A 17,115-nucleotide genomic window follows, 5' to 3' on the forward strand; every position below is an offset into this window, starting at 1 on the left:
TCCCGAGTTGATTATACATTAAACATCTTCTCGGACGAATTTGTGTCTTGTCCGTCACTTCGTCCGTCTCAAGCAGGAGCACTGCTCCTTCAATAGCCTATTTTACTCCTGGAGATCCCAAGTTTATCCACACAAAATATTGTTTCGATCGGTTGAGCCGTTTTTGCGGTACCTTCGAACAGACGGACGGACATTTGGTGAATTATAGTAATACGTATTCTAGATGGTGATTGTTCTTCAAAGAGAATTAAGTTATTACCTAAAAATGAAACATAAATATTTGTTGGGTCTCTGTATGAGTATAATGAAAAATGGGGGGGGGGAGTGAATAAGTTAAATGCAGGGAGAAAAAGGGTGTAATTTTTCAAGCCTGGCATGCCTGGCATTTCAAGCCATGGGCAAGGTTTAAGGAAAGTGGGCTGGGCTTCGTAAAAAGTGGGCGGGGCTTAGGAGGGAGAAAAGGGGCGCAATTTTTTGAAAGAAAAGGGGGTGTAATTTCAGTGGTTTTTTTGGCTTTTGTGTTAAAACATATATGGCGGCCAAACCACGTGACCGATGACGTCATAATTATCATTAAACAAATTCTACAGGTGGAGTTGCACCAAAAGGGTCGCAATTTTTTGAGTGAAAATTTCCTGTCAATTGGACCAACGGTTGCAGAGAAAATCATATTTATTCTGTGCAGGCAAACAGACAAATGGACTCAAATGCAATACCCTCTCCTCAGGCGAGGGTAAAAAGGGGCGCAATTTAATGAGAGAAAAAGGGGTGTAATTTTATGAGAGAGGGGGTGTGAGTCAATAAGTTTCCTTAATTTTCCCCATTGACTTCAATGTTAAATTTAATGTGCCCCAGAACCCCCCTTTTCCCCCTACTCAGCTCCATCAGCAAACTCCAAAATCCTTTCACCTTCTCCATTCCTCACACCATATCCGTAGCCCCCATGAACTCCCTCAAAACCGTCTTTTCTCCTTCCCACGTGCCCTTTAAGTCTCCTCCTACCACAACAACTTCCTCATCTTTCACGTTTTCCATCAGCTTCTCTATCGCACACCAGAACTTGTCCCTCTCTTCATCGCTCCGACCGACATGCGGAGCATATCCCGAGATGGCGTTCACCAAGAGCTTTCCAATCATCATTCTCACCATCATCAACCTTTCACTCACTCTAGTCACACTCACCACAGTCGACAAACTCCTCAGAAAACAGGACACCAACACTATGCATGCCTTCTGGGCACCCTTGCCACATAAACTTGTATTTCTGTCCCTGCCTACCCTTCACCATTCTCACACCACTTCCCTTCCATCTCGTCTCTTGCAGACAACATATGTCCACTCTTCTTCTGACCAATACTTCCACCACTTCTCCTGATCTCCCTGTCATTGTCCACACATTCCATGTCCCAAACCTCAGAAACCGATCTCCACGTGGGGCATCAGACGTTTTGTCGTCATAAATGTAGTGATTTCCACCCTTGCTTTGATTGGGTTCCCCACCTTGATTTTTGACGAGAGGGAGTGAGGTCCCCCACGGGGTACTTCACGCTGTACCTTGCCCATCTGTTATTAGTCCCCTACCGGTGTACACCGGAGGGGACTATAGGTTTGCACGCCGTCCCTCCGTCTGTCAGTCCGTCAGTCCGTCAGTCCGTCACACAAAGAACAGTTTTCCGGACTTTTTTTTCCTAAACTCTGAATGCTAATGATTTCAAACTTGGTACATCGTTTCCTCATGATAAGTTACAGATCAAGTTCGAACTTCACGACGTTTCGATCATTTTTGACAAAGTGATGGCACTTTGAACTTTGGTAATTTCCCCAACAGTTTTCTGGACGACAGACTGCCGGTAGGGGACATGTATTGCAGCGCAATACTCAGAATGCTTGTTGTAATTGTCATGGTTCTCTTTTTGAGGCAGTGTTTTAATGGCCGGATACCCTTTCTGATGCCAACCCTTTTAGTCGCCTCTTACGACATGCAGGGATGACAGACAATAGGAATAAGGACAGTAAATGGATAATGTCACTTGCTCTGTTGAACATTCTTTCTGTCTTTTCTCTCTCTGCATTGTAGATTCAGCATTCCAAAGAGGTTCACACCATATCTCATCCCGCCGGCTTCATTGGCCTCTTTAATCCATCCATGAGGTGCTATATGAATTGTGTGGTCCAGTGTCTGGCCAATACTCCAGATATGCTGGCCTACTTTCTCGGTAAGTTAATCACCAAGCAGGGTCTTGTCTTTGTTTGTCAAGAGTTTGAAATGTATCTGAATGGAGAGAGGAGGTGGAGTTTTTGATCATTGTTCATCGTAACAGCAAACCGAGCACAGCGGACACGGGACGAAGCAAGTTTAGCAAACCTCCTCATCTGCTCTTCTGTTCCCCATCCTCTTATGTGTGATCTACGACAGGAAAGGACATTGTCAGCAACATGTTTGGAAACCTGACAATGTCCTTCACTCAACTTCTGATGGCTCTTTGGAACGAGAGCTTCGCTGGTGATGATGAGGTCCTCAAAGTGTACAACATCACAAAGAAAAAGATGAACTTCGTTGATCCAGTACCCTTTACGGTGAGCTCGACATGTATTTTTTTCCATTCACTTTCGCCTCGAAGTTTTGTTATGGCTTCACCGTGCATTTCATTGTCTGTCTGTGAGCAAGATATCTCAAAAAGTTATGGACGGATTCAAACGAAACTTGGTGGACCGGTTGGGTGTGTGACAAAGACTAGCAGTCTTTGTTTGTGAGGAAGTGGGTGGGGCGAATTACATCAAATGTAATTTACATTACATCAAATTACATTTTGGGGATTATTATCAAATTACATTTTAATTACAATTACAATACATCAAATTACATTTTGGGGCGAATTAAATCAAACTCCAAAACCTAAGACATTTGGTGAGGATCCAGATACTATGATTATTGATTCTTCGGAATTGAGAACGAGTCGCATTTTCGACTGGATGGATTTCTGAGAAATGTGAATGTTCAGTGCATTTTTGGGTAAAAGTTGGGAACCTCACTTTTCAACATAAATAGGGTTTGCTGAATTCGACTAACCCGGTTCCCAAGCCGAATTTTGAGTTTTTGACCTTCTAATTAGCATAAACAAAATGGCCGTCAAAATGCCATTTTTGGACAATTTCTTTGAACAAGCATTTATATATCATGTACAGTCACGTGAAAAAATAAGTTAACCCCATGTAAAGTTTTGACTTTTTCAACATATTTCAACATACAGCTATTTGATCTTCATTTCAACAATATTGAGAGATAAAGGTGATATAATATAACAAATATCATGAAACATTTACATTTTGTAGTCCATTGTATAATTTAAATAAACATAAATGCAAATTTCGCATGTGGAAAAAGTAAGTACACCCCTACATTTATCACTACTTCAAATACCTAAAATTAGAATCAGGTGCACCAGCTCAGGTGCAAATGATTAGAACATCGTTAGAGAGGATCTTGGAGGAACCTGTCTTATTTAAACCTCAGACATTTAGTTTGGCTTGCTCTTTGTTGTTGAAGTGTGCGGTGCCACCATGCCTCGATCAATAGAGCTCTCCGAGGCCTTCAGAAAGAAGGTTATAGATGCCTACGAGTCTGGGAAGGGATTTGCAAAGATCTCCAAAGAATTTGAAATCAATCATTCGACTGTCCGGAAGATCATCTACAAGTGGAGAAGATTCCAAACAATTGCCAACTTGTTCAGGCCAGGCCGCCCCAACAAGTTCAGCCCGAGAGCAGACCGCAAGATGCTGAAAGAAGTCTCTAAGAATACCAGAATGTCATCATGGGACCTACAGGTAGCTCTTGCCACTGTTGATGTCAAAGTGCACGAGTCTACCATTAGAAAGAGGCTGCACAAATTTGATCTACATGGGAGGTGTGCCAGGAGGAAACCTTTGCTGTCCAGAAAGAACATCAGGGCAAGACTAAAGTTTGCCAATGAACACCAAGGCAAAGACCAGCACTTCTGGAACAATGTGCTCTGGACAGATGAGTCAAAGGTAGAGCTATTTGGCCACAGTACCAGAAGACATGTTTGGCGAAAACCAAAGACAGCATTTGACCACAAGAACCTGATAGCAACTGTAAAGCATGGTGGTGGAAATATTATGGTTTGGGGCAGCTTTGCTGTGTCAGGGCCTGGGCAGCTCACAATCATAGAATCCACTATGAATTCTTCATTGTACCAGAGGGTGCTTGAGGATAATGTGAGGCCATCTGTCAGGAAGTTGAAACTCAACTGAAGGTGGACCTTGCAACATGACAATGACCCTAAACATACCAGTAAATCCACTAAGGAATGGCTGAAAAGAAAGAAATGGAGGGTTCTGGAATGGCCAAGTCAAAGCCTGGATCTAAATCCCATCGAGATGTTGTGGGGGGATTTGAAACGAGCTGTGCATGCAAGAATCCCCTCAAACATCGCACAGCTGAAAGAATTCTGCATGGAGGAGTGGGCAAAAATTTCTCCCAGTCGATGTCAGAGACTGGTAGACAGTTATAAGAAACGCCTACTTGAGGTCGTTTCTGCCAAAGGGGGCAATGCCACCTATTAGAGCCAAGGGTGTACTTACTTTTTCCACATGCAAAATTTGCATTTATGTTTATTTAAATTATACAATGGACTACAAAATGTAAATGTTTCATGATATTTGTTATATTAAATCACCTTTATCTATCAATATTGTTGAAATGAAGATGAAATAGCTGTATGTTGAAATATGTTGAAAAAGTCAAAACTTTACATGGGGTGTACTTACTTTTTCACATGACTGTATATACATGCAGATTGCAGCTCTTTTACTTTAACTTTACCACCTTTTCCCCAAAAATGCACCTAGAAGCTTATGCATGGCCTTTTCCATAAATCCATCGAGTCTATTTGTCGCATTGCTCTCGCCAAAAACTATACACAGTATGATATCTCAAAAAGTTGTAGACAGATAATGACAAAGCTTGGTGGATGATTTTTTTTGTCGGTGACAAGAAGCTGTTTCCATCCTGTCCCTTGTTAATAACAGAATGCGGTGATCGAGAAGGCCCCCTACTACAATGATGAGGAGCAGCAGGATGCCCCAGAATTTATGATGTTCATTCTTGACCAACTGCATGAGGAAATGAAGCACATTCCTCCCAGGAGTTTCAACACCGACTTCAACCATCTTTCTGACAATGTAACTAAGTGTTTCTATGCTACATCCATCTTTAACAATGAGAGAGATATTTGTTTGTGTGTCGCCATTTTTCTCAGAGATCTCCAAACGGATCTATGTCAAACTTTCAAGAAGTTCATCAGTGATTGCCGCGGATTTAGGCCAAAACATTTTTGGGAAATTTAGTTGGATTTCCTTTTTTTTTTAAATCGCTCTGTTATGGCTCGTCCTTTGTAGCTGCGTGCAAGGTTATATTAAATGATCCCAAAACCAATTCAATAATGGGTGTAGGGAAGTGTTTAGACCCCCACAAAAAGGAGGGGGGGAAAAAATCAAAATTTGATATCTTCAAATTGTCAACAGGATTAGAATAGCAATGGGCTACGTCAGCTTTCCCAGCTAGTATTTTGTGAAACCACATTTGAGAAAAGTCAGAGTAAGACCATGTTTGATGACACCAGGGATAATATGACAAAAGGAAACGTTCAGCATGTTCTGTCGGACTGCAGCATTACAGCCGATGATTGGCTCCACAAACGAGGAAATCGAAAAACTCAACTGAAAAAACTGAATTACCCCGTGCCGCAAAGTGAAAAACAGGGTTAAGCAATTGGTTCTCTTTCTCTGTGTCTGACTCTTTGTCTGACTGTCCACACATGTCAGTTTATGATTGAGGAACAAGTTAATTTCAATTGAATGCTATTCAGCCCGGGACTCACATGGGGCAGGGTCGTCACTCCCTGAGGTACCTGAAAAACAGCTACCCTGCTACCCAACACAAATCTTGAATTACATACTCGAACACTGTAGAACACAAATCGCCTTCTTGGCTCTTTCAAAAACCTGTTTAGCAAAACTTGAACAAAATATTAAGGCATTTTACATCATCTTGACCAAATTTGCCGCAGGCTCGGCCCATGTCCTTTTTCCTCAACACTGCGTGGAGTAAGGTGAAGTCTCTAATTTGTATATTTTATGAAGAATTAACTTTTGTTTGGATAATCACTTCTTACTTGTATTTTGATCATTGCCACGTCATTGTTGCATGAGTTGTGCATTATATTTCGGGTTGTCCGCCCGTCCGTCCATCCGTATGTACGTACGTACGTCCGTCTGTCCATACAGGCTAAACCTCGTTTTTCTCAGCAAACACATGCCCCATTTCGACAAAACTTTCAGGGTAGGAGTGACACCCATGCAGAATGTTTTATGATAATTGTGACGTCATAGGTCACGTGGTATGGCAGTCATCTTGGATTAAATGCAAATAGTTAAAATATATATTTCTTGGAAACCGCTGAATGGAAACATTTGAAACTTGGCACATTGTACTCCCAATGGGTAACAAAAGCATGATAATGATGACATCATAGGTGAAGTGGTATAACAACCAAAAATGTTGCAATCAAATTTATTTTCCTAAAAAGCTGAAATAGCATGCACATGATCTCTGACCCAGTTGTATTGAAATATTAAATTTATATTATATATCACATGGTTTGGCAGCCATATTGGATTTGACCTAAAACGTAAAAATAACATATTCTCCCAAACCAACAAATTGATTGACTCGAAACTTTGTGTCATTGACTCGGCATGGCGATTAAAAGATGATCACAAAAACAACATTGGTCACATGGTGTGGCAGCCATATTGGATTGAGGAAAAATATTAAATAATTATATCTGAAACCGATCACCCCATCGATGCAAAAATTTGTCATTTATTTTTTGAATTTTTTTTGCAAAAAAACAAATATCATCGAATGAGAGGACGCAGTGAACATATAAACTAGAGCGATGTGACTGTGTCGCTATTGGCTATCGATTGAGGAGAAGAACAGCTTGACCACAGCGGTTGTTGCATATAGTTTGGAAATTATGATGTCGTAGGTCACGTAGTTTGGCAGCCATTTTGGATAGAAAAATAACTTTATCCGATCAACACGAAACTTCACAGACGTGATCCCCAACCAATACATATGCAGAGTTTTAATGTCATATGTCATGTGGTATGGCAGCCAGATTCGTTTGGATGCCGATATTTAAAAATATCCCTTCTCTGAAACCGCCTCACCGATCGATGTGAAACCTGTCATGGTTGGTGAAAATGTGATACTTCAAAACAGCTTAAGGGATTTAAATCAAACTGGTTCATTTTTAGGACAGTGAACGAGGGCATCTACCCATTGTGGGACTATCTGGAGGTATATTGGCGACACAGTCGCATCGCTCTAGCTCCTTCCTGATTCACTAATCGATTTTCTTGTTGTATAAAACTTAAAGGATTCAATGATTTCTGGAAATTAAAAGCTATTTTAATGTCCACACACTGTTGAAGGAGTTGTGAATGAATCCTGCTCTGCCCATATTGTCCTGGATATCCTTTGCAGACATCTCACTGCATATCACCCTTGTTTTAAGAAAGATTGGTGGCTGCTTGTGTGTTGCCCCTTTGTGATTTTGGTATTAACCTTGTCCTACACCGTCCTCCACCTACACTCCAGAACTGTCTTCTCAATCAGTCGCTGTTTTGTTGAGAAAAGTCCTAAGAGCGTTCCTATCTGAACCAATGGCTTGTGATGCTCAGATCCCAGGTTCATATCCCATTTACTGTATGTATCTGTCCACTGTCTGCTAATCTATTTGTAAAAGATTATTTAAAGTCCACATGATGTCTCATATCTTCAAGATATAGCACAGAGGAGGTGTGTTTGCGATGTGGGAAGATAATGTCAATATTTTGTTGTTTTATTATGTGAAAAAATGTTTTTTAATTGTAGATAATGTGAAGAATTTGAAAAACTTCTTCACCAAAAAATTGCTTTCGGCCCACCCCCCCCCCCCCTCCAAACCCCTCCAAAAATACCCTTGTGATCTCCCTGAGCCTGCACACATTTCTCATCCCCATTCCCCAATGAAATTGTCATTTTGACGGATGTTGGAGTGGCGCAGGAATGATGGGCCGAATGACTTCCTCCTGCATCTAGTTTCCTTATTTATTGTTTTATTCTCCATGTTTCTCTTTGTTGTTGTCGGTCTCAATCTGTTCAATTCAATGTTGGTATAATTGGCATGCCACCATCTTCTGGCCGTTTTATGTTGTGAAATGGCTGTTGCTCACATGTTTGTATGCTTTGTGGAACAGGCTTCAGCAGCTGAGTCACGGGCAATGAACGACTTGAATTTCAACAATTCCATCATTTATGAGACGTTTTATGGCCAACAGCAGTTCAAGATTGTGTGTTCAAGCTGCAACAATGTAAGCAAGACAACATTCCCATGCGTGTGACTGTCCTCTGAATCAAAAGGTTTTCCCCTTTCAAACTCGATCTTTGGAATACTTTTAAACTTGCTTTCAGAAAAAGTACAAATGCATGTCCATCCATAAGCTCTGAATTTTAAGCTTTATTCGTTTTATTGAAGAAGTCTCTGTCTGTCTGCCCTTCTCGGGCTGTCTGTATGTCCCTCTCGAACCATATGTCGGCCCTCTCTTGCTGTGCGTCTCTTTTTCCATCTCTGTCTTCTCACTGTCTTTCTTATTTCTTTCTCTCTCTGTTTCTCTGTATCTGTCTCTCTCTCTCTCTATCTCTCTCTCTCTCTCTCTCTCTCTCTCTCCCTCCCCCTCCCCCCTCCCTCTCTCCCCCCTCCCCCTCTCCCCCTCTCTCCCCTCTGTTCCCCTCTCTACCCTCTCTACCCTCTCTACCCTCTCTTCCCCCTCTCCCCCTCTCCCCCTCTCCCCCTCCCACTGTCTCTGTCTTGCTGTATATATCACTCTCTCTCTCCCCCCCCGCCCCCCGCTCCCCTCCCACTCTTTCTCACACTCTCTCTGAATTCAGTTTAGCTTGTAAAACACTCGTCCTTGAGGAAGTGATTATTCCCCCACAATTAGCATATTTTATTTTTACCTGAAATAACGCCCCCACAGGAATGCTATCTCATACACATTGACGTGCGGGTCCTTCCCTGACCCTGAGCTCATGAATCAAGTTTCCAACTCTTTCCGATCACATCCAGCAGTTCAATAATACATCGTAGTGAAAAACTCAGACACGTCATGTACTTATAAACATGTGGGGTACTCTCAGGTACGCATGGTACTCTCAGGTACGTGTGGTACCATCAGGTACGCGTAGTACTCCCAGGTACATGTAGTATTCTGAGGCACACGTGAGACTCTCAGGTACTTGGGGGGGCTCTCATGTTATGCAAATGAGGTATTCTGCTTCACCTTGCACACTTGATGCTCCTGAACACAACGGTGATTTCTCCATCAGAGCATCAGTTGCTCCGAGTTCCAGGTTTATGAAAGCATCCCAGGATATGGGAATCGATTCCATGGTAACTACCCCGGGCATCACAGACGTAAATGCATCTTTTTTGTTTTTCAATTTATTTAAACTTTCCCTTTTAAATCTTGTCTTCTCATTTATTGACATATTTGTATGCTTTTCTTTGACCCTGCTTTTTTAGCCTGCTTTAACCAAGGATCAATTTAGATTAAAACAATTTTAATCTTTACAACATTTGTTTCTTCCATGAATTATATTTTCTTTTTCAAATTTTTTTATTTTCTTCCATTCATAAATACGACTCCACACCCCCTTTACCTCCCCTGCACCTCAATATTGGGGTTTTTTTTTTTTCAGGCATCGATAACATTTGAACCATTCTTGTTCTTATCGCTGCCTTGGCCACAAAATCGAAGAACGCAAGATTCGCACAAGAAAAACAAGAGCATTCAGCTTACAGACTGTCTGTCATCGTTTTTCCAAAATGAGGAAGAATGGTAAGTGAATGCAGTAAATGGTGCAATATCAGGTGATGTAATGGGAACAGGTAAATTGAGACCATGCGTTGGAGCAAACATAAACAACTTTGAGGATGCCAATGCAGTGTCCTCCACACTTCTCCATCACGTGATATATTACAGCCTGAACTTCAATGTTATCATCACTTTGCCACTGCTCTTCGCTCGTTCACTCCCTTCACAATTGTGCTTGTATCTCGTCGTGCATACCAGGTTCTGTTCACATTGCAGAGCAGTGACCAAGTCGACGATACGGAGATGGCTAAGTAAGCCCCCTGAGGTGCTGAGCCTGCAACTCATTCGTTCTAACAACGTGGGTAAGAAAATCAACGCCCTGGTTGAATTCCCATTGAGGTAAGTGTCCTGGAATGATGAATCATCAACATATTGCAAGTAGGACATGGCAAGTGGCAACCCCAATCAAAACTCATCACAATAGACTTTGGCATTTGCAGCTTTGGATTAAAAGGAAGTAGGACTTATGGTCCGATGAGCCGGGGCAAAAGTGTCTGCATTTGTTTTATCCTGATCAATATGTTCAACTCATTGATCTTCATATTCTCCACGATCGACCACTCAGTATTGTCCGATGCACCTTTCTCTTGCAGTGGTCTTGAGATGGCGCCATATTGCAGCGATGCTGTGTTGAAGAGCTCAATTACAACATACGATCTGTACGCTGTTATCAACCACAAAAAATTGTCTTTCGACCTGGCACACTACACCGCGATCACACGACGGCCTTGCATCTCCGACACAAAGAACAGTGTCGTCAGTAAGTTAGGAGGAGCGAGTGGGAATTGTTTGATGTTTTTTATCAAAGGTTGAACATGAGAAGTCATTTGAACATGACGATCTCCAAACCGAAATGTTTGTCAGGGAATTATTTTATACCCGAAGCATTTTTACTTGTGATGGCTTTGCAGAACATTTAAAAATGCTTATTCCACATTGTAATTGGTTCAATAATGAATGTTGGTGATATCTTGTTGATGACTGTGTAGATTCAAGTTCATTGCAGCCAAATGATAGTTTCATGTCACAATGGTAAGAGTTTTGTTTGAAGATGTTTTTGTTGATCCCACGGTGTGATGTGCAGACTGGAGGCTTTTCGACGATGAAGACGTGTACAATGTGAAGGAGGATCAGGTGTGCAGAAAAAAGGCATACCTGCTGATGTACCATCGAAGACGCACTCCTGCGGGCCACACCTTGTCTTAGAGAGCAGAAACAGCCACACACCAGGTACCGTGTTCTTAGAAGAAGGTATGAGCTCAGCGAGTGCAGAGTTATAAATTATAGTTTGAAAGACTCCCAAGTTTACATCAATTCTTCCTGGGAATTCTTCCAAAGCAAACTGCTCTCTCTCTCATGTACAGATTTATCCCATCTCGTCTTCAGTTGTCTTGCCCTTCCTCCTGTCCATGGTACACTGAATCTTGTGGTGAGGCAGTTGCCCTGAACCAACTTGCCTTTGCCTCTTGGAAGGCTAATCCAACTGAAGGCAATCTCAGTTCCTTCCACCAAGCTCGGAACAAGTGTGTGTCTACCCTCAGGACTGCCAGGAAGCACAATCCCGCCACACTCAAAAATGAACTCTCAAACCTGTCTCCTTCCTCCAAATCCTGGTGGTGTCTGGTCAAATCCGTTTCTGGTGTATGTTTCCCCTCCATCCCCTCCCTTACGTCAAATGGCTACACAGTTGACACCACACGTGACAAAGCTGAATTGGCTCAACTCTGTGTTTGCCTCAAAATCTTGTGTCCCAAACCCATCTCTCTCTGTTCCCATCTTACCCAATCGAGCCCAACTGCTCCTGGACTCAGTGTCCTTCTCTCCTGACAAGGTGGTGAAGTTTCTGTCAAACCTCGACTCTGATTCTGCAACTGGACCAGACGGCATCAGCCCACGGGTCCTAAAACCTGTTCTGCCGCTCTATCTCACCCTCTCTCTGTTCTTTTCACCCTCTCTCTTGCTCAAGGTCAACTGCCATCTGCTTGGAAATTAGCCAACATCACCGCTTCACACAAAAAGGTGCAAAAACAGATCCTAGCAACTTCAGTCCAATCAGCCTGCTCCCAATTATCAGCAAGGTCATGGAATCCATCATTGCTTCGGATATGAAGTCTTTCCTCTTCTCCAATGGCTTGATCTCTGATCATCAATTTGGTTTCAGACCAGGTGTCACTCTACTCTGGACATGCTGCTTCTGCTGTCTCAACAATGGATGGAGGTCCTCAATGCCAAACATGAAATTAGAGCTGTCTCCCTCGACATATCACGTGCCTTCGATACGGTCTGGCACCCCGCTCTGCTCACCAAACTCTCCTCCTTTGGTATTCATGGAAATCTCCACGCATGGCTGGCGGACGTCCTCTCTAGTCGTAGTCAACGTGTGGCCCTGAATTCTCTCATCTCCTCTTCCTGTTCAGGCTGGAGTTCCCCAAGGCAGTGTTCTGGGCCCTGTGCTTTTTCTGGTCTTCATCATTGATCTCTCCGACTCTCTTGAAAATCCTCTCTATCTCTTTGCTGATCACTCCACTCTCTGCCGCTCCATTCCTCATCCCTCAGATCGGCAGTCTGCAGCCTCCTCACTCTCTGCAGACCTGGACAAAATCACTGACTGGGAAAACAAGAGGAACATGTCTTTCAATCCTGACAAATCTCACACTCTTACGATGTCTCTCTGAAAAGACCGACTGGACAACCATCCCATCCACTTTCTGAATAATCCTCTCCAAGAAGTTCTGTCACTCAAGCTTTTGGGTCTCACTATCTGCCATGAGCTTTCCTTGGGAAAACCACATTTCAAATCTGGCCTCCAAAGCCAGTCGCCGATTGGGCATCCTCTGTCGTGCGAAGTCCTTCCTTGGCACACCTGAGCTCCTCACCACATACAAGGCTTTCATCCGCAGCTCAATGGAATACTGCTCTCCCCTCTGGGCTGGTGCTCCTGCCTCACACCTAGCTCGTCTTCAGGCTGTTGAAACCAAAGCGTTCAGAATCATTGGAATCTCCCACGATGAAGATACCTCCGAGGGCCTTTCACTTACTCACCGCAGGCAGGTTGGTGGTCTTTCTGTCTTCTACCGACTACTCTCCGGCCTTGCTCCTCCAGCTCTCTCTGGGCTCTGTCCCCCAAATATTCCTTCAGGTCGCACAAGATCTGCCTGCAACCCTCTTATAGTTAAACTGCCAAAATCAAGACTCTCTGCTCACCTTCACTCCTTCATTCCTCTTTTCTCCCGCCTCTGGAACTGGAACAAACTCCCCCACTCCCTTCACTCCCACTCCTCCCTTCAGGTCTTTAATACAGCTGTTCACCACCATCTCTTGTCTTCCCCCATCCAAAACCTTGATCTTTTCTACCCCCACTAATTTCACCCCAAATCCTCTTTTTTGAAATACCAACTTCTTTCCTGGAAGTCCTTGGTGTCCTTGTGTTTATACTTCTCCCACCCCCCCCCCCCCCTTCCCACGCCGCCTCTCCCCAAGCCCTCTCCCTCCCACACATTCCCGATGTCCCTCACAAATGTTGTGTTTATGTGCTTCCCCTTCTCTCCCCATCTTGTCTACCGCTCCCCTTTTTATATACTTTGGTTGTTTGTCTGTTTGATTTGTTTGTGTGATAAATGTTAGCTCTTTCATGAGCCTCGACTATGTATACAAAAATAAAAAATAAAAAAAATAAAGTAATTACAAGCCGGAATTCAACTAATACGTTGTTTTCTTCAAAGAATAACAAGCGTTACGCTTCGGTCCCCCGTCGGGGAAGTGATGTGAGTTGACAAAGTGAAAGACGCAGAAAACATGCTATGATATGATATTTCGCTCACAAGGTTCAGACATACATGCAGGCGGCCATCTTGGATTTTGACGTGGTGACCCAATTTTCAATAGCGTTCTTCCTTATGCCTAGGTACACCCACACACCAGATTAGAAGTTGGAACTTTGCTTATTTTTCAAGATATTCCGCTCACAAGGTTCAGACATACATGGCGGCCGCCATCTTAGATTTTGACGTGGCGACCCAATTTTCAATAGCGTTCTTCCATGTGCCTAGATACACCCAAACACCAGATTAGAAGTTGGTACATCGCTTATTTTTCAAGATATTTCGCTCACAAGGCTCAGACATGTATATGGTGGCGGCCATCTTGGATTTTGACGTGGCGACCCAATTTACAATAGCGGTCTTATGCCGAGATACACCCACACACCAAATTATAAGTTGGTACTTCGCTTATTTTTCAAGATATTCATCTCACAAGGTTCAGACATACATGGCGGTGGCCATCTTGGATTTTGACGTGGCGACCCAATTTTAAACGGCGTTCTTCTTTGTGCCGAGGTACACCCACACACCAGATTAGAAGTTGGTACCTCGCTTATTTTTCAAGATATTCCGCTCACAAGGTTCAGACATACATGGCGGCCGCCATCTTAGATTTTGACGTGGCGACCCAATTTTCAATAGCGTTCTTCCATGTGCCTAGATACACCCACACACCAGATTAGAAGTTGGTACTTCGCTTATTTTTCGAGATATTTCGCTCACAAGGTTCAGACATATATATGGTGGCGGCCATCTTGGATTTTGACGTGGTGACCCAATTTTCAAAAGCCTTCTTCCTTATGCGTAGATACGCCCACACACCAGATTAGAAGTTGGTACTTCGCTTATTTTTCAAGATATTCAGCTCACAAGGTTCAGACATACATGGCATCAGACACATGGCGGCGGCCATCTTGGATTTTGACGTGGGTTGCACCCACACACCAAATTCGAATGCGGTCCTTCGCTTTCGCATGCACGCACGCCCGCACACACTCACGGACGGACGGATGGATGGACACACAGACGGAGGGGAAAACCATAGTCCCCCTTTCGCTCCGCTGTGCGACGGGGGACAAAAAGGTTATTGGAAAGTTTAAGGATGAATTGGGGGGTAAGGTAATGAGTGAATTTGTGGGATTGAGGTCTGAGGCTTATGCTTGTAAATATATTGATAATGATATTGAAAAGAGTGATAAAAAGTTGAAAGGAATAAAGAAAAATGTTATTAAAGAAACAATAAACTTTGAAAATTATTACAATTGTTTAACTTTAAAGAAAGAAGAGTTCAGAAAAATGAATACGATAAGAAGTTATAAACATCAATTATATACAGAGGAGGTGAATAAGAAGGCATTAGGAGCTTTTGATGATTAATAGGTTTATTTTGGAAAATGGAATTGATAGTGTTGCTTATGGGAAAAGTATTAAGATAAATATAAGTGATTCTCGGGTCATTTTTGACCCGCAGAATAAATATCTAAGATAAGAGAAATATATAAGTATAAGTGATAAGATGAATATATAAGTATAAGTGATAAGATGAATATATAAGTATAAGTGATAAGATAAATATATAAGTACTAGTGGGGTCACCCGTGGGAATCCCACGGGCATGGACGTGTGTGACATTTCGACATATTGAGTTAGATGCTGCACCTGCACATTCAGTTTCACAAAATGGTTACTGGCAATTTATCAGATGCACAAATGATGTAATCTACACAATGTATTTACTTCTGATAACATGTGAATTGTGAATGCACGTGCGCGCACACCCACACACACATATACACACACACAAACACACGTACACCCACACACATATATACACACATACATACACACACATTCACACACGTACACCCACACACGTACACCCACACACATATATACACACACCATACATACATACACACACACACACACACACACGTACACATGTACACACATCTCGTTTTTTCATTTGTTCCTCACAATTTTGTCTCTCTTATTCAGACACACACACACACACACACACACACACACACACACACACACACACACACACACACACACACACACACACACACATATATATATATATATATACACACACACAGCCACACATTTTTTTTATTTTTATTTTTGGTATACTGAATCGAGGCTCGTGGAAGAGCTAACATTTATTCCACAAACAAATCAACCAGACAAACAAAACATACAAAAAGAGGGAGCGGAAGACAAGATGGGGAGAGGAGGGGAAGCACACAAACACAACACCTGAGAGCAGGGAGAAGCACGGGAGGGAGAGGGCCTGGGGGGAGGAGGCGTGGGAAGGGGTGGGGGGAGGAGAGGTATAAAATACAAGGAGACCAAGGACCTCCAGGACAGAAGTTGGTATTTCAAAAAAGTGTATGATTTGGGGTGAAATTAGCGGGGGTAGAAAAGATCAAGGTTTTGGATGGGGGAAGATAAGAGATGGTGGTGAACAGCTGTTTTAAAGACCTGGAGGGTGGAGTGGGATTGAAGAGAGTGAGGGAGTTTGTTCCAGAGGCGGGAGAAAAGAGGAATAAAGGAGTGAAGGTGAGCAGAAAGTCTTGATTTTGGCAGTTTAACCATAAGAGGGTTGCAGGCAGATCTTGTGCAACCTGTAGGAATATTTGGGGGCCAGAGCCCAGAGAGAGCTGGGGGGGGCAAGGCCAGAGAGGAGTCGGTAGAAGACGGAAGGACCACCAAACCTGCCTGCGGTGAGTGAGTGAAAGGCCCTTACCGTGAACTCATACATCGTCACAACATCGTCACAATGAGAACATCGTCACAATGAACGTTATGCGAACGCGAATGTTATGCGGGAGTCCAAACCTGACAATACTGGAGACCAAAGCTGGAATTGTAAAAACTAAATAGTGTAGCGACCCATGGGTCCCCCAAAGCTCGAGACCAGCAACATAATCTCCTTGCCCCAGCCGGTGACGTAACCGGCGGACAAACCGCGGCGCCGAGGTTATAATTGCTTGCACCTGTCGGTCACATGACCACCAAAGCGTGCCTCGCCTGAGAGGCGTGGCTTTGGTTCTGACGTCTGCTTTTTGGCTTGGATTATATGTATGCGAACCCGATGAACGGGTTTTCAGAGTTCCCGAGTTGATTATACATTAAACATCTTCTCGGACGAATTTGTGTCTTGTCCGTCACTTCGTCCGTCTCAAGCAGGAGCACTGCTCCTTCACTGGTGACCCCGAGTTTACGACACGCGATGGACACGGCAGTGTCCCTCAAATTGCCCACTTTCTGGGAAGCACATGCC

General features: G+C 43.2%; 1 long non-coding RNA gene across 1 annotated transcript; it reads left to right on the forward strand.

Annotated features, from left to right (window-relative positions):
• Positions 1-8,355: 8,355 nt before the first annotated feature.
• LOC144891570 (uncharacterized) lies at positions 8,356-10,303 on the forward strand. Its single transcript, XR_013623003.1, has 3 exons — positions 8,356-8,442; positions 9,830-9,969; positions 10,204-10,303. It is a non-coding gene; the product is annotated as an uncharacterized LOC144891570 (long non-coding RNA).
• Positions 10,304-17,115: the final 6,812 nt, after the last annotated feature.

The sequence above is a fragment of the Myxine glutinosa genome, chromosome 4, assembly GCF_964187855.1.
Source record: "Myxine glutinosa chromosome 4, kmMyxGlut1.1, whole genome shotgun sequence".
In the NCBI taxonomy this organism is placed as follows: domain Eukaryota; kingdom Metazoa; phylum Chordata; class Myxini; order Myxiniformes; family Myxinidae; genus Myxine; species Myxine glutinosa.